This window comes from Microcaecilia unicolor, chromosome 1 (assembly GCF_901765095.1).
Source record: "Microcaecilia unicolor chromosome 1, aMicUni1.1, whole genome shotgun sequence".
Lineage (NCBI taxonomy): Eukaryota > Metazoa > Chordata > Amphibia > Gymnophiona > Siphonopidae > Microcaecilia > Microcaecilia unicolor.
Window position 1 is genome coordinate 260,376,607 of NC_044031.1, and position 18,580 is coordinate 260,395,186.

Below are 18,580 nucleotides of genomic sequence, written 5' to 3' on the forward strand. Positions count from 1 at the left end.
AAAATGGAAACAACCCTCTCTCACACTCTCTACTATTATACAATATTACATCTAACCAATAAGTCTGCATTCACATAAAGCACTAATTATAAACAAGATTGTAGTCACGTGGAGGGGCATAATCAAAAGGGACGCCCAAGTTTTGCTGAGGACGTTCTCGCAAAATGTCCCGATGGAGGGGCGGGGAAACCTGTATTATCGAAACAAGATGGACGTCCATCTTTCGTTTCGATAATACAGTCGGGGATGCTCAAATCTTGAAATTTAGGTCATTCTTAGAGATGGTCGTCCCTAGACTTCGTCATTTCTGATTTTCGGCAATAATGGAAAGCAAGGACAGAGAAAAATGAAAATGGAAAGGAGACTTTGGAAAGGGATTGAGGGTAAAAAGGAAGGGAGAAGTGAAATCTATCTGAGTGAATAGTGAGGTAGGATGGCTTTACTACTGCATGCTGTAAGATACCTCTTAAAATGCAAAAACGCCCCTCAATCCTTGGTAAAAATATATATCATATGTTACTAAGAACCAAAGATCTATGCTGTTGAAAAGACACGAAACAGGCTAACAGCAGTAAAAAGCGAAAAACTGTTCTGTGTAGTTATTTGCGTGATCATCGACGCAACAGGTTGTTCTAATCAATTAAGTATTTTTTAATTGCAGTGATGTCATCAGAGTGACTGCTGGTGTTAGTCACATAAAGGGCGCCCATAAAACAGCTGTGACAGTGCATCCAGTGATAATGGTAACTATGGTGCAGCCAACAGTACCTAGCTTGAATGGAGGCATCGGATGGCTTTAACCCAAGTCCCTGAGGAAAGTGTTGAAACCCGCGGCATCGGGCGTCACAGGGGGAAGCCGTTTGGACAGTTATATTTTGTTGCTGGGAAGTACACAGCAAGCAAGCTGGACAAGCAAGCAGAGTATTCCTTTAAAAAAACGTTTAAAGATAAGTTTACGTTTTTTTCTTCAACATTGTGCACTATATTATTTGTTAGCACTTTTTGATTCAGGCAATAGCACCTACACTTATGAATAAGAGTTAGCCCTATGAAAGATGTGCTATGCCACCTGGCAAAACTTATGATATTGCCTTAAAATAGGTGGATATTTCTGAGGGTACTCTTTAAAATATTGAGTGAGCAGCAGATGTTGAGCCGGTAGCTTTTTTTTTTTTTTAATTGAAAACAACCTTGTTCGGAGTGGAATTGTTAGGTCCAAACCCCTTTACATAATAGTCCATATGTTTCGGTACCTGTGGCCAACTTCAGGGGCAGATTTTGAAGGTGTAACTGGACAGACAATCCATCTAAAAATCATAGAATAGAAATAGGGATATGAAGGTCTTCTTACAACACCATGGGGCTCATTTTCAAAGCACTTAGACTTACAAAAGGATCTAAGCATTGTAGTCGATGATATGTTGAAACCATGGGCGTAGTTTGACTGTTTCATTTGGGGGGGCAAAGGATGGGGCAGAGCATATTAGCATATTCATTTGCATATATATATATTCAAATGAATACGCTAATATGGAGGAAGGAAAGAAGGAAGGAAGGGAAAAAGACCTGGCTTTTTTTGGGAATAACCATAATGAATATGTATGAGATATCAAGCCAGCTCTTTTTCCCTTCCTTCCTTCCTTCCTTCCTTCCTTCCTCCTTACCCAGCACTCCCTCTTCCTCTCCAGTAGTATTTCCCCACCCCCTTTCCCATACCATGCTAGTGTTGACCTTAGAAATGCATAAGCTCTATATGTAGATCCTTCAAGAGGTAGTGTGTCATGATTTAGGCTCTACACCCTTTCTGATGTTTTGGTGCCACCTCAGTAAGGCCAACACACAATCTCTCCACTGCAAAACGCTATACACAAACTTGTGCAAAAACACACTCATATCCTTACAAAACCATAACAGCACTAATTCCAAGGACAGGGCGAGCTACAACCTTATGCATGAAAAGGCAGAACTGTAATTACACCAGGCTCTAAAACACCAATACACTACCTCATGAAAAAAACAAAAAAACAAAAAGGGCTGCAAATACTACACGCTAGCAGAATACTGCACCTTGATCACACATGAAAAACAAATGACACAACAGACATGACACAAGGAACTAGAAATCAAAAAATATGAAGGCAAAATACTGAACTGGAAAGTTACCTCAAGAAGTCAGACTCAGCATGCAGCAATACCAGAAAAATTGAAACTTACATGCAAAATATCACAGATGCACATTTCCAAAAGCTGACATATTCCAATTAATAAATTCTGAATAAAATACTTTTTTCTACCTTTGTTGTCTGATCATTTTGTTTTTCTATTCGCTTTGGTCCCAGTGTCTTCTGTTTTATGCAGTGTCTTCTTTCCATTTGATATTTTTTCTCTCACCATGTCCACCATCCTCCTGTGTCCTTATGCATCCTGTCTACCATCTATAGCCCTGTCCCTATCCTTCCTCGAGTTTCAGTATCTGCCCTCAACGTGTTCCAAACCAGCCCTTAAACTCAGCAGTTTCCCCTCCATCCATATTCAGCATTTCTCCTCACTCCCCTCCATCCATGTGCATCTACTTCCTCTGTCTTCCCTCCCCTCCATCCATGTCCAGCATTTCTCCTCTCTCCCTTCCCCTCCATCCATGTGCATCTCCTTCCTTTGTCTTTCCTTCCCTCCATCCTTGTCCAACATTTCTCCTCTCTTCCCTGCCCTCCACTCCATCCATGTCCAGCATTTCTTCTCTCTTCCCTCCCCTCCATCCATGTGCATCTCCTTCCTGACTTCTATCCTCTCCCTCCCTCCGACCAGCAACTCTCCATTCTCCCCTGCCCTCTCCTCCATCCATCCATATCCAGCAAATTTCCTCTCTCCCCTTTCCCCTCCATCCATCCATGTCCAGCAATTCTCCTCCTTCCCCTGCCCTCCGCTCCATGTCCAGCGATTTCTATTCTCTCCCCTGCCCTCCTCTCCATCCATCCATCCATCCATCCATCCATGTCCAGCAACTCTCCATTCTCCCCTGCCTTCTCCTCCATCCATCTCCAGCAAATTTCCTCTCTCCCCTGTCCCCCTCCATCAATCCCTGTTGTCCAGCAATTCTCCTCTCTCCCCTGCCCCATCCTGTTTCTGCTTCCTTAACTTTCTTTACAAGATCTCCAGTCCATCTCCTATTTTTTTCTCTCCCTTCCTGTCTTCTTCACTTCTTCTCCCATTTCCAGCATCTCCCCTGTCTTCTTACTCACCCTATGTCCAGCATCTTCCAATATCCCTTTCTCTTCCAGCATTGTCCCTGTGTGTCCTTATCCCCTCTCTGTCCAGCATTGTCCCTTTGTGTCCCTGTCTCTATGCTCCCTCGATGACCAGAATCTCGCTTCTCAGTCTCCCTGACACTCTCTTTTCTCTTCCCTTCCTCCTACCATCCATTCATGGTCTAGTGTCTCTTCTCCTTTCCCCAAGTTCAGTCTCCCTTCTTCCCTCCTACCAGCTAATCCACATCCACAGCAGCAACTCTTGGGATTTGCTCACACCGACCGGCTCCGTTCTATCCAGGCTCAGCCTCCTTCCTGCACAACAGCCGAAAACCCAGCGACTTTTCTGCCTGCCTTGTTTGTATTCTGGTGGTGACACATGGCCAGGTGAACTGCAGTGCAACTTTCCTAGAGAACGCAGGGGACTTCGCGCTATGTCTGAGAGTTTGCTGGTGGCTGAGGGTCCTTCGCTTCTACCAGGGGCCTCTACCAGTGCAAGCAGTGAGGGCAATGTTGGCGGTAGTGGCGCCTCCGGGAACCCGCTCTCCCGGAAGCTGCGCAAGATCAGGCTCGCTCAGGCAGGCTGCTCGTCGACATCACTCACATTGTCAAACGTCTTCTCTCTCCCAGCCTGCAGCCCGCCTCTGCGGGGCTTCTATTGGTCCAAATTGCCAGCAAATTGCAAATTGGCAGCAAATTAGACCAATAGAAGCCCTGCAGAGGCGGGCTGCAGGCTGAAGAGGGGAGGGGAATGCTGGGCTTGTCGTCAGACCTGCTTAGTGCTTGCTGCTTTTACTACTGGAGTGGCGCCCCGCCCGCCAGTTCGCCGCTGCGGGTCATCGTCATTTGGGGGGCAATGCCCCTCTCACCCCCCCCAGTCTATGCCCATGGTTGAAACCCTCTGCTCAGTGTGCAGCGGTGGCTAAGAAAGCAAATAGAATCTTAGGTTTTATTAGGAAAGGAATGGAAAACAAAAATGAGAACGTTATAATGTCTTTGTATCGTTCTGTGATGCAACCGCATCTCGAATATGGTGTTCAATTCTGATCACCGCAACTCAAAAAAGGTATAGTGGAATTAGAAAAGGTACAGAGAAAGGCAACGAAAATGATAAGGGGAATGGGACAACTTCCCTATGAGGAAAGGCTGAAGCGGCTATGGCTCTTCAGCTTGGAGAAAAGATGGCTGAGGGTAGATATGATATAAGGCTATAAAATAATGAGTGGAGTGGTAGACATGAATCCCTTGTTTACTTACTCTTTCCAAAAATACTAGGAGAAGGGGGCACGCAATGAAGCTACAAAGTAGTAAATTTAAATGAATCACAGAAAATATTTCTTCACTCAATGTGTAATTAAACTCTGGAATTTGTTGCCAGAAAATGTAGTAAAAGTGGTTAGCTTAGCGTGGTTTAAAAATGTTTGGATGGCTTTCTAGAGAAAAAGTCCATAGATCATAATTAAAATTGACTTGGGGAAAATCCAGTGCTTATTTCTAGAGTAAGCAGCATAAAATGTATTGTACTGTTTTGTAATCTTGCAAGGTACTTGTGACCTGGGTTGGCCACTGGTGGAAACAGGATACTGGGCTTGCTGGACCTTCGGTCTGTCCCAGTATGGCAATACTTATGTAAGGACGCCCATCTTCCAATTTGTGTTGAAAGATGGGCGTCCTTCTCTTTCGAAAATGAGCCTGATAATGTCCTACCTATAATATTGTACCAATTTATCCCACCTAAGTTGTAAACGGCACAGAACCCTAAACAGGGCATATTAGCAGTATATACGACCTGAATTGGATTGAATGAGAGGAAAAGATATGACATTCATGCCCTGCTTTTCCTAGACTGCTGAACTGCCAAGACTGGCAGATATAACTAAGAATGTGGATTGACTCCTTAAGAATGAGCAGCGATATTTATAAAATCATTTGTACCCCTCTTCAGTGTGCATATTTTGGAGGATTGCAATTGCAATATGACCTCGTATCCCTCTTGCTCCAAACCTAGGTCCAACCACTGAGCTAAAGCAACATCCCCCTTCCCCCAGCTGACAGATCAAGTTTAATTGCTCATACTCCTCCTTTTGTCACTCTACCCCGTCAAATATCTGTATGCTCTAGAGGGATATGTCTTTCCCAGTAACACCCATTTCTGTTCAGAGTCATGTTCTTGTTTCACACTCACTAAAGCACTCTGCAATTCAGCTGCTCATATAATTGCAGGAAGTGGGGAAAGGCCTCCTACTTACTTGGATTATTTTACAGCTTTAGGTTCTTCTGCAGCTATGATTAATCGGACAGCTGGTAGAGAGTTCAATGAAATGTCTAGTCTTCAGACCCACAGTGGCTACCTAGCACTGTAAGTAGATGCCTGTATCTACAAATAACATTCAACAGTTCATCCAATATGAGGAAATTTTTTATATAGGTTTTTTTGTGTGTAAAGCATGTATCACAGCCCCCCTCCACTAATCATGCAATGATAAAATGAGGGGCTGCACATATCTTGACCCCCTAACCGCCTCCACCCTCCTTGCATCCTGACCCATATTGAGTACATTGAGCCGGCCAAAGGCATACCTTCTTTACCTGCTCATCCCCACTTTCCAGCAATGGTGCCATATGCTCCACAGGCCACCATGCCACCCTTTGTTCCCATGGCCACCTCAGTTCACACAGCACCTGTGTCTGTGTAATGCATACCCACCTCCTCAGCAACCCCCCCCCCCCCAATCTGCCTGTTGCTATCTGTCACAGACTATGTGAGGAGCATTGCATAACATGTTGTCAAAAATAATGTATGTGATACCAAGAAAGCCCATTTGCTGAACCCTGTCTCTACCAACTTGCGTTTTCCAGATTCTTTAGAACCTTGAGTTGCTCTGGCACCAGTACAGGCATGCCCAGCATGAGAACCCCGGTCTAATCTGTTGCGTGCAGAAGTTTCTCAGGCCCGACATAAGTACCACAGACATAGCACACCTATAACAACTCTGCCCTCCATCAAGGCTTGAGTATGCAGCTACCCTTGTTACTGGGTCCACAATCTCCATATCTACTAGAATGTGTTGCAGCCAACACCCAACCTATTAGATCACATGGAAATTAAGGGGGGAGAAGGGAAGCCCTTTGGTCATCATCTTCCAGTGACCAACAGAAAAGTGCACATCATGTCACGCACACCTACCTACCATATTGCAGCCACTATGGCAGGGGAAATAAAAGAGTAACCCCAACCACCCACAATGGGAATCAAATTCCATCCCCTGCATTCAAGCCACACATGCATCTAACCAAAGAGTATTGAAGGAGGACAGTACACTGACCACAGAGGGCCATCACAGCATCAGTTTCCCCACAAATAGATGTTCTCTCATGCCCCCTAACCCACAACTAGTGGATATACCATTGTCCGCTCCAAAGGTCAGTATACTGCCCTGTGAGAAATCCTTCAAGACCCAAGCTGGGGGCTCCTGAAATCTCCACATCATAGTAGGTCCCCAATCCCCACTGTGAAAATTCCCACCTATGTATATACATCCCCCCCCCCCCCCCAGCATCCCCAAAGTATAGGCATGAGTCATGGGATGATGTACAGCCACTACCATCAGTGAATGCCTTAAAACAACTATTATCAGAACCCCATAGATAGATGCCCCCAAACCTAGGTTTCCCACCTTGATGTCTGGAAACTGCCTTTCTCTTGGGGGTCCCATCAGACATGCCCAGAAGGATTGGTGGCAACAAAGGGATTCCCTGCTATCTCCCAGTCAGCTGCAGGACACATAGGCATGGGGATGCACACACACACACACACACACACACACACACACACACACACACACACACACACATACCAGTCACAAATGAAATCAATGGCCCCATCCATGCAACAGTACAATGCCATACTACCTCCCAGCCAGTGTCTGCTCACCCAGGGCCCTCCAGCAGGCCCAGAACATATCCTGCATGCCAAAAGCCAGATAACCCTCTCAGGAAACAAACACCTCTGATATCAATGCCTCGACAGTTCCATGCTATGTCATCTCGGGGGTGCTACACCTCACACATGTCTTCCAGGGTGTTCTTCTGTACAGAGAGGGATCCAAGATGGCAGCTGCAGACTGATCTCTGTCAGACCTCTCCTTACCTCTTGCACTTTTCTTGTTGGGAAAGAGAAAGGTCAGTTAGCAAGTCTGACCCTCTTGACCTGTAGTTCCACCTGCTTCGGAACCCTTAGATACATTTTTGCAGATATCCACAGCTCAACATTTTCAGGAGCTGGCCAGATGAAATGCAACAAGACATGGGAGAACTGGAGGCGTCCTTTGGCCAAGATGTCCTGATTCTCTTTTACCACTGCCTCAGCCACAGGCCCAAAGCTCACTGGAACCATAGGTCCCAGTTATTGTGATGCAAGTCATTACAGATCCAAGTGTGAGAGGGAATGCCATCGCTTCAGAACCAGGAAGTGGAACTCTGTATGGTCCAGCGGCTTTGGTTGCCAAAGAATTAGTCAAAGGTTCAGTGCTACTAGAGGATCACTCAAGAGACCTGCAGGTATCGTTGGAGGCTGGTGCTGCCAATTTGGATTGAGGGTTGTTTTTTCGATTTCCTTACTTATTGATTCTTTGGTGTCTACAAAACCATCCTGACTGTGTTACCTTGGAGGTTATTTGGCAGGCTGTCATGGACCTAGCCAGAGCTATGATTCCTCAAGTTAATGTTTTAACTCACAGTGTTATTTGTTCTGCTCCCACATTCATGGAGGCAGGATGCATTGTTACGTATATTTAACATGAGTATTATTTGTATTCAATTGCATTGTCTGCGTAATAGATAGCACTGTGTATTAGGACTGCTTTTCCTATAGATTGCCGTATCCTGTGATTGACTCCTTATGAGCTCTCCCTATTGGCTGTTAGTTTTGAGCTAGGACCAGCCCTCCCTCTCTGCCCCTATGGGCTGTATGAGAGTGCCTAGGCTTGCTAGCATGCCTTTGTGATCAGCAACTGTTCTAGGGGCTGATCCCTCCTTAATTTACTGTAATTTCATCAAGGTTTCTCCATTTCCCCAAGTCATTCCCCATTTATTTTCACTGAGTTTCTCCCCCTTATTCTCATTTGAGTGTTACAGCTTTTCTTCTCAGCTGAGCTCTGGGCTCTTCTTGCCTCTGGGGTGGCTAGATAAAAACTCTATGTGCAGAAGGCAACAATTCTCTTCTAAGCAACTGAACTGTAAGTTGGATTTTGTGTATTATGAGTGCTACAATAAAGATTTGCTTAAGAATTGAGAGTGCTGGTAAAGCTTCTACTTGGAGATGGTTTAAGTTGGTTGCTTAAGCTACACTACTTTGCCAACAGTGCATTACTATTCTACAACAGCAGACTGAAAAAGTTTCAACTGAAGTAGAATCTTAGAAGGTGCATGTTTGCGATCTTGAAGAGCAATGTGGGGATATGAAAACAGTACAAATGACTATGATTACAGATGCAACTAATCTAAGGGGAAAGATAGAACTTGTGAGAAATTTGGCTAAAGCAACAAATTTGTGTTTCTTGAATTTCCCTTATTCTATGTATATAACACCTCAAAACATATGGAGGAAATATCTTATGCAAGTTGCAGATTCCAGAGAATAATTTATCACCTTGTACTAAAATATATTATTTGCCAGTGAAATCTTCAGTGAATCAAGATCAAAGACAGTATGGAGAATCAGAAATTTTCCTTAGAGATTGTTTCACAGGACTTGGACCTTGGAGATTTAACTAAGTATTTGGAGACACCTGAGCAAGAAACTGAAATGGTTTCTACTTTAATGGTGAAATTAGCCTTGACTTCAGATAGAGACTGCTGCTAAAAATTTACTTTAAGTGTAGCCAGAAATTATTTTATAATAAGAAGCAGGGGCATAGCCAGACTTCGGCAGGAGGGGGGTCCAGAGCCTGAGGTGAGGGGGCACATTTTAGCCCCCCCTGGCGCCGCCCCCCCCCCCAATGCCGACCCCGCCACCACCACCACCAACTTTGCCCCCCCCCCCCGCCGCCAACCCTCTGGAACCCCTCCCGCCGCCAACATGTCTGACTTAATAGACTTGCCACCAAGAAACGCAAAAAGATCATCCCGAAGCTTCCTCAATCTCCACTTCCCCAAGTGCAAAGGCATAAAATACAAAGTACTGCATGCATCAACCTTCTCCTATATGAGCACGCAATTCTGGAATACACTACCACACAACCTGAAAATGACCTACGAATTAACCGACTTCCGCAGACTATTGAAGACTCACCTCTTTAAGAAGATCTACTGCAAAGACCAAAACACATGAATCCACACACGCCAATAGAAAAGCACTAATACACTCTCTTCTGAATACTCTTCCCCTTACTTTCATTACACTTAAAACTCCACCATAGATAAAACTGTTATATCCAATATTCTCTTGCTATTGTTCTACCGCCCTATCATGTCCCCTTTGCTACATTCTATTGTTCTACTCCCAGATGTTATTTGACTTTGATTTTGTCTTCCCATAACTCTTCAAACGTACCCATAATCGTACTGTGACCAATTGTATTTCGATTACTCACAATGTATTGTAAGCCACACTGAGCCCGCAAATAGGTGGGAAAATGTGGGATACAAATGCAATAATTAAAAAATAAAAAACTCACCGTTGCCTACCTTTGCTGGCGGGGGACCCAACCCCCGCCAGCCAGGTCCTCTTCTTTCCGCAAAAGGGTTCCTTCTGTTTCTGACGTCCTGCACGTACAATATGCAGGACATCAGAAACAGAAGGAAGCCTTTTGCGGAAAGAAGAGGATCTCGGCTGGCGGAGGTTGGGGTCCCCCGCCAGCAAAGGTAGGTGATGGCGGGTTGGCGGCGGGAGGGGTTCCAGAGGGTTGTCGGCGAGGGGGGGGGGCAAAATTGATGGGATCTTTTCTTTCGAAGTATCATTGTAAATGTATGGTTAAATTTAATTCTCAGAGATATGGGTTTTTTGTTCCCTCACAATTGATGGCACTGCTGGTTACTAGAAGTTTATCTGCTGGGGAAGTGGATGGAACCTCTTCAATGGTTACTGGTTAAGGGATTAGCCTATTATCAGAAGTGATGCAATTTCTTCTTTACTTATTGCCTTTGGTGAAACACTGGACCAGACTGTCAAAGAGCTCAGGATGCTCCATCAGGAGTAGTTCTAGCCTCAATAAGGGCAATAGACAATATCCATCGTGTATATAGTTTTTGTGTTTATTTGATATAAATACAATTTTCTCATACAAAGGTCTGTGTCTCCACTCTGTTTAAAAAAACGTGTTGATTTCCTGATATGCAAGAAGACTGACAAGTGCTGTGGTGCCAACATTACTAGGCAAACCCTGGAAAAGGAAGACCACAGAAACGGGGCAGGGGAAGGGTTCCAGATGGGGAGGGAAGTGCCCAAAGGGCCCTCAGTGTCCACAATCAAAGCAGCTCTCCTTGAATGTCAAGTACTCGACCAGAGGGATGCGCTAACAGAGAGGGATCTAATGTGCTGTACAGCAGAAGGCCCTGTGCCCCCCCCCCCCCAGGGTGCCAGGCCACGCCCCAAACCATCATGCTGTGCCACCAGTACACCAAAATTAGGTGATAGTAAATGTCTTAGGGCCTGCCACAGCCAACAATAAAGGTGGAACTAAGGTTGCCCACTAAATCACTTGACACAAGTGTAAGGTCTATGCAAGTTTCTACCTAGTTCCCTGTGTGGGAAGTGGGGGGCATCAGGACTGCAGTCTCCCTTTCCACTCCTTTCTCCCAGATCATGGCTGTAGGGCATCTGGGAGAGGGGCCATTCTCCTGCTGAGTCATGAGACCAGATATTGCCCTGCCAGATCCTGGGGCCAGGCTGGTCCCTCAGTTAGCAAGGATATGGTCAAGAAAAATGTCTGAGGGAATGTGGCCATTGCATGCAAATGTCTCTCTGATAGATTCCTGGGCCAGCTCCTCTCCAAATGAGTTGCCCCCTGGACCTGGCAGGGCAATATCTGGCCTCTGGACTCAGCTCAGAAAGGGCCCCACTTCCAGATGCCCTACAACCATGAGCTTAGACAGTGTCCCTCCTGGGATTTGGAGAAGGTTTTGAAGGTGAAATGAACAAAGGAGATAATCTGCTAATATAGCTACAGTTACCTAGACATGAGAATACAAAGCAGGACACAGAAACAGCATTGTGGGTTGCAGTATGGGGCAGATTGCTCACCTACATCACCTTTATACTCTGTAGCCATCTCTCCCCTCGGAGTTTACAATCTGCCCATTATCCTACACCAAACGCAGGCGGATTGTGAAAAATTGCAGGAAGATCTTAGGAAACCGATAGACTGGGCATCCAAATAGCAGATGAAATTTAATGTAGAGAAATGCAAAGTGATGGACATTGGAAAGAATAATCCAAATCATAGTTATTTGATGCTAGAGTCCACTTTAGGAGTCAGCACTCAAGAAAAAGACTTAGGTGTCATTTTAGAATAATTAAGAGAGGGATGTAAAATAAGACCAAACCTATTATAATGCCTCTGTATTGCTCCATGGTGCGACCTCACCTTAAGTATTGAGTTCAGTTCTGGTTGTCGTGTCTCAAAAAAGATATAGCAGAATTAGAAAAGGTTCAAAGAAGAGTGACCAAAATGATAGAGTGGATATAACTGCTACCATATGAGGAAAGGCTAAAGAGGTTAAAGCTCTTCCTCTTGGAAAAGAGATGGCAGAGGGGGAATATGATAGAGATCTACAAAATCCTGAGTGGTATAGAGTGGGTGGAGGTGAATCGATTTTTCATTCATTCAAAAAGTACAAAGACCAGGGGACACTCAATGAAATTGCATGGAAATGCTTTTAAAACAATTAAGAGGAAATATTTTTTCACTTGATAAATAGTTAAGCTTTGGAACTCGTTGCCAGAGGATGTGGTAACAGTGGTTAGTGCATCTGGGTTTAAAAAAGGTTTGGACAAGTCCCTGGAGGAAAGGTCTATAGTTTGTTATTGAGATGGACAAGGGGAAGCCATTGCTTGTCCTGGGGATTGGTAGCATGGAATGGTGCTACTAAATGGGTTTCTGCCAGGTACTTGTGACCTGGATTGGCCACTGCTGGAAACAGGATAGTGGGCTAGATGGACCATTGTTCTGACTCAGTATGGCTATTATTATGTTCTTATGAAATGCTGCCATCAGACATCTAGTCTGAGGGAAAGCTAGGATTGATGGGGCTGCATGGCCTGTGACATTAATATTGGTGCAAACCTAGAATACTGGTCTCCTAGTCCAGCCCCACGCTGAAGGCTAGAACTAAGTTCCCTTGACAAAGATCCTAGGTAGACATTTGTACTGCTGGACCAGATGGTATTCATCCCAGAGTACTGATAGAATTTAAAAATAAACTTGCAGAACTATTGTTAGTAAAATGTAATTTATCGTTAAAATCAAGCATGGTACCGGAAGATTGGAGGAGATCTGGGAAATTATAGACCGGTGAGCCTGACGTCTGTGCTGGGCAAAATGGTAGAGTCTATTATAAAGAACAAAATTGCAGAGCATATTCATAAGCATGGATTAATGAGACAAAGCCAACATGGATTTAGTGAAGAGAAATCTTTCCTCACTAATTTACTACATTTCTTTGAAGAGGTTAACAAACATATGGATAAAGGTGAGCCAGCTGATATCATGTATCCGATTTACAAAAAGCATTTGTCAGAGTACCTCATGAAAGACTCCAGAGGAAATTGGAGTGTCATGGGATAGGAGGTAGTGCTCTAGTGTGGATTAAAAACTGGTTAAAAGATAGAAAACAGAGAGGAAGGTTAAATGATCAGTATTCTCAGTGGAGAAGGCTAGATAGTGGAGTTATATTGGGGTCTGTGCTGGGTCCGCTGCTTTTTAACATATTTATAAATGATCTAGAGATGGGAGAAACTAGTGAGGTAATTAAATTTGCTGATGACACAGTTATTGAAAGTTGATAAATCGCAAGAGGATTGTGAAAAATTACAAGAGGACCTTATGAGACTGGGAGACTGGGTTGATGTTTAACGTGAGCAAGTGCAAAGTAATGCATGTTGGAAAGAGGAGCCTAAACTATAGCTACGTGATGAAAGGTCCCACATTAGGAGTCACCAACCAAGAAAGAGATCTAGGTGTCATTGTTGATGATATGTTGAAACCTTCTGCTCAGTGTGCGGCAACGGTTAAGAAAGTAAATAAAATATTAGGAATTATTAGGAAAGGAATGGAAAACAAAATTGAGAACATTAAAATGCCTTTGTATCACTCCATGGTGTGACCACACCTCAAACACTGTGTGCAATTCTGGTCATCACATCTCAAAAAAGATATAGTTGAATTAGAAAAGATACAAAAGGTGACGAAAATGATAGAAGGGATGGGACGACTTCTCTGTGAGGAAAGGCTAAACCAGCTAGGGCTCTTCAGCTTGGAGAAAAGATGGTTGAGAGGAGATATGATAGAGGTCTACAAAATAATGAGTGCAGTGGAACGGGTAGACGTGAATCGCTTGCTTACTCTTTCCAAAAATACTAGGACTAGGGGGCACGAAATGATGCTACAAAGTAGTACATTTAAAACAAATTGGAGAAAATATTTCTTCACTCAGTGTGTAATTAAACTCTGGAATTCGTTGCCAGAGAATGTGGTCAAAGCAGATAGATTAGCAGGGTTTTAAAAAGGTTTGGATAACTTCCTAAAATAAAAGTCCATAAGCAATTATTAAGATGGACTTGGGAAAAATCCAATGTATTGTACTGTTTTGGGATCTTGCCAGGTATTTGTAACCTGGATTGGCCACTGTTGGAAACAGGATGCTGGGCTTGATGGACCTTTGGTCTGTCCCAGTATGTTCTTATGTTATCTTTTTAAGTAAGGGGTCACATTCACTGATGTCGGCCACAATTCCCCTACTCTAAGCATTACCCTGTCTGTTCCTGACAGATTGCAGTAGGAGACCAGACCTATAAACAATGGTGTGCTGGTAAATTTTTAACAACATGCTCTTTCCACGGTCCACCCCCATCTTTAGCCCCCCCCCCCCCCCGTCTCTGCTCCCCCCCCCAAAAAAAAAAAAATTGCAGATCTGGCAATACCTGGGGAGAGAGCCTGGGGGGGACAATACATTACTGTCTCCAAGAAAAAAAAATTAAATGCTCCCTGGTTCCAATCTAATTCATGTTTAATGTGACATAAAATGCCATAAATAAGTAAATAAATAGATTGAACGTTGTGCTTCTGATTCTCATAACATGATGTCTGTTTTAAAAGCCCTTCACCAGGAGGAAAAAAAATCTCTGCACCAATATAACAGGGTTAGGGTGTCCCTATAACCAGTCCCTCCAAATGACACACCGATTATGAAATATAACAAATTACTACTCTACCTATGAAAAGTTATTCCCTTATTACACTTCCTCTGTGTGTGTATGCACAAGCCAGCATGTTTGAAAATTCAACTTTTTTTTTTTTTTACAGTATCCGGTATATGGTCTCCACCCCACCTCACCTATTCGAGACCTCCTCCCCACTTTCCCCAGTGAAAATTTATTCCGTTATTGTACTTCCTCTGCATACATCTATATGCACAAGCCGGCATTCTTGAAAATATTTTTTTGCATATCCTCCCTACGGTCCCCACCCCACCTCACCCCACCTACTCCAGGCCTCCTCCCCGCACCCCCAATCCCCTGAGCCGCAGGGTCCCAGCACGTACCTAAAGGCAGGCAGCCACCCTGGTGGTCTAATGGATTCTTCGGGGCCTGGGCAGGAAAGATCCTCAGTCTTTCCTGCCCGCTGCGGACGCTGACCCTTCATTGCTGCGTTGTCATTATAATGGCTGCCGAAACTTACAAGGGCGGCCTCGCGAGACTTCAAGTCTCACGAGGCTGCCGCTGGAAGTCTCGGCAGCCATTTTTAAAGAGCAATGCGGAGGGTCAGAATCGACAGCAAAACCCGCCCGGCTGGCAAAACCTGCCCGGTTGCCTGGCCATGTCCTCAAAAAGAGGACTTCTCCGGGTAAAACCGGACATATGGTAACCTTATGTGCAGGTAAATGCAGGTGCTAGTATGGCGCTAATGGCCTCTAATGCCTGCATTTACTTTTGAGCACTGAGGCTTTATAGAATAGTGCCTAAGTGTAGTTACATATATAACCGCTGTTCACCCACATTTTGGCACTTAACTTCCATTTGAATACCAAAAATTATGCACCAATTTGGGGGTTTATGTTATTGTTATCACATCAAGAAGCAATAGCTGTGTGTGGAATATGCAGGTAATTGAGCCAAGCTAAATGCATTCCCCAAACAGAGGTCAAAGGGGCAGGAAAGCCCGAAAAGGAACACAGGCTCAAGAATCCCTGCCTATCACTAAAGAGCAAGTGAAACAAAATCTGATCAGTGAGACCAGAAAAGCACCAAGGGCAGTGCTTGGCTGCAAGGAAAGTTTGATTCCAAGCAGGTCAGTGAGACTGCCCTGCTGAAGCTGAGAAGGACTAGGCCATTGGCTAACAGCAAACCTGTGTCATCGTGTTGGCATGCGGTGCTGAAGTGTGAGGAATTGGGCCCGTAATTGCAGCCTGATTCCAAGAAGGTGTTTAATCAATTATAATACCCCATGTTTTTTTCCACAGCCCTGGGGGATGGAGACCCTGCCAGAGTGCAGTGGTAGGATGTCCCTGGGTGGGAGGAAGCCCAGCCTATGGGGAACCATCAAACATATAAACGGCAAGTGACCGACTCACCTGCAAATGCGCAGCAGAGACTTCCCTCTCTGTCCCGCCCTCTGATGTCATCACGGAGTCGGAGTCACTGTCGGACACTGCCACCTGGAAACGAACATCGCGTGCACCAACCTCCACCCTCCCCCCATCCCCGCCGCCGCTCCCGCCCCCCTCCGTATCGGGCCCCCTGCACTGACCTGACAGCACCTCTCACCTCCGTGTGGAACCGCTGCAGACAGCAGCAGAGCGATCTGCTGCTGTCTGCAGTGCTTTCACACGGAGGTGAGAGGCGCTGTCAGGTCAGTGCAGGGGGCCCGGCACGGAGGGGGGAGGGAGCGGCGGCAAGGAAGGTAGCTGGAAATCTCGCCCGTTTTAATGGGCTTAAAGGCTAGTATGAAATAAAATGCAGAACAATAGTGCCCTGGTACTGAAGAGTGATGGGGGAGGAGTTCATGAGGAGATAAGGCTAAAGCTATGCCCTTTAGTGGTGGTCGTCTATGGTTGCCTGCAGGTATGGAGTTGACTGATGGTACCCTGCCAAGAAATCAGAAGGAAGAAAGGGGAATCCTGAGTGAGGAGTGTGATCACTAGCTGTAAAGGAAGGTTGCAGTTCCTGAAAGTGGCAAACAGGAGTTTGTGTGTGCTCTGGGTGGGCAGAGGAGAAACCCAGCCCAAGAGCAGGGGATTTGAGCCAGGGAGAGCTCGGTCCCGAGACCAGGGTGGATCTAGAGAGGGGTCACCTCTGGAAGAGGGTTAGACCAGAGGAGGGTCTGAGCCCGCAGAGTTGGATTTTGTTCTGAGAGGAGGAGAAACTGCCACTGAAAATAACACTGCCTTACAGGATAGACATGGACAGGAGAAGCTTTAAATACCTGTAAATATAACACCAAAAGGGGCATAATCGAACGGGGCACCCAAGTTTTCATGAGGGCGTCCTCGCAGGACGGCCCCGCGAAGGGGCAAGGAAACGCGTATTATTGAAACAAGATGGGCGTCCATCTTTCATTTCGATAATACGGTAGGGACGCCCAAATCTCAACATTTTGGTTGACCTTAGAGATGGTCAACCTAAATGTTGAGATGGACGACCTTAGAGATGGTCATCGCTGGTTTTCGGCCATAATGGAAACCAAGGACGCCATCTCAAAAACGACCAAATACAAGCCCTTTGGTCATGGGAGGAGCCAGAATTCATAGTGCATTGGTCCCTGATATGCTAGGACACCAACCGGGCACCCTAGGGGGCACTGCAGTGGACTTCACAAATTGCTCCCAGGTGCATAGCTCCCTTACCTTGGGTGCTGAGCCCCCCAACTCCCCCCCCAAAACCCACTCCCACAACTGTATACCACTACCATAGCCCTAAGGTGTGAAGGGGGGCACCTACATGCGGGTACAGTGGGTTTCGGGTGGGTTTTGGAGGGCTCACATTTACCACTACAAGTGTAACACGTAGGGGGGGGGATGGGCCTGGGTCCGTCTGCCTGAAGTGCACTGCACCCACTAAAACTGCTCCAGGGACCTGCATACTGCTGTGATGGAGCTGGGTATGACATTTGAGGCTGGCAAAAACAAAATTTAAAGTTTTTTTTTTTTTTTAGGGTGGGAGGGGGTTGGTGACCACTGGGGGAGTAAGGGGAGGTCATCCCCGATTCCCTCGTCATCTGTTCAGTTCAGGCACCTTTTCACGGCTTGGTCGCAAGAAAAAATGGACCAAGTAAAGTTGCCCAAGTGCTCGTCAGGGACGCCCTTGTTTTTTCCATTATCGGCCGAGGACGCCCATCTCTTAATCATGCCCCAGTCCCGCCTTCGCTATGGTGCCAACACGCCCCCATGAACTTTGGTCATCCCCACAACGGAAAGCAGTTGAGGACGCCCAAAACTGGCTTTCGATTATGCCAATTTGGGCGACCCTGTGAGAAGGATACCCATCTCCCGATTTGTGCCAGAAGATGGGCACCCTTCTCTTTCAAAAATAAGCCTGCAACTGTCCTGTACATATAAGTCAGGGAAGAAATGGAAAAGGGCGTTCCATTTTGAGAATGACAACACTTTGGATTGGTAAATTGGCAGTTGCCAGAGGTCAAATATAGAGTTTCGATTTTTTTTTAGACTTTTTGGGTATTGCCTAGTTTGTGGAAGAGAGAGAGCTGAAGTGTTTAATCATAGCCTATCAAACCCCGGGATCTTTATTCCGGACCATTGACCCACTGCCGTGCTTGACTGCATGTGTGCTGGAACTGATGACTGAGAGAGATTGACACTGAATGTCACACTGAATTGAACTCTGCTTTGTGGCCCGGGTACGGAGCTAGTGTGCGGGTTAGACACGGGTTACACAATTATCTTTTGCAATGTATTCTAGGTGGACAAAGGAAAAGGCAGAGTGAGCAGAAAGTGAGAAGCAAAATCCTGTAGGTGGTAGGAAACTATGGAGGGTATGAAAAAGTTTGGAGGCTTTAATCAAATGGATGGGAAAGAGAGAAAGAAGGAAGACAAATCTATAGCTGTGGGGTCATTCAACAGTAATTCTTCCTCTGACAGCAAGGAAGATAGCATGAATGTGA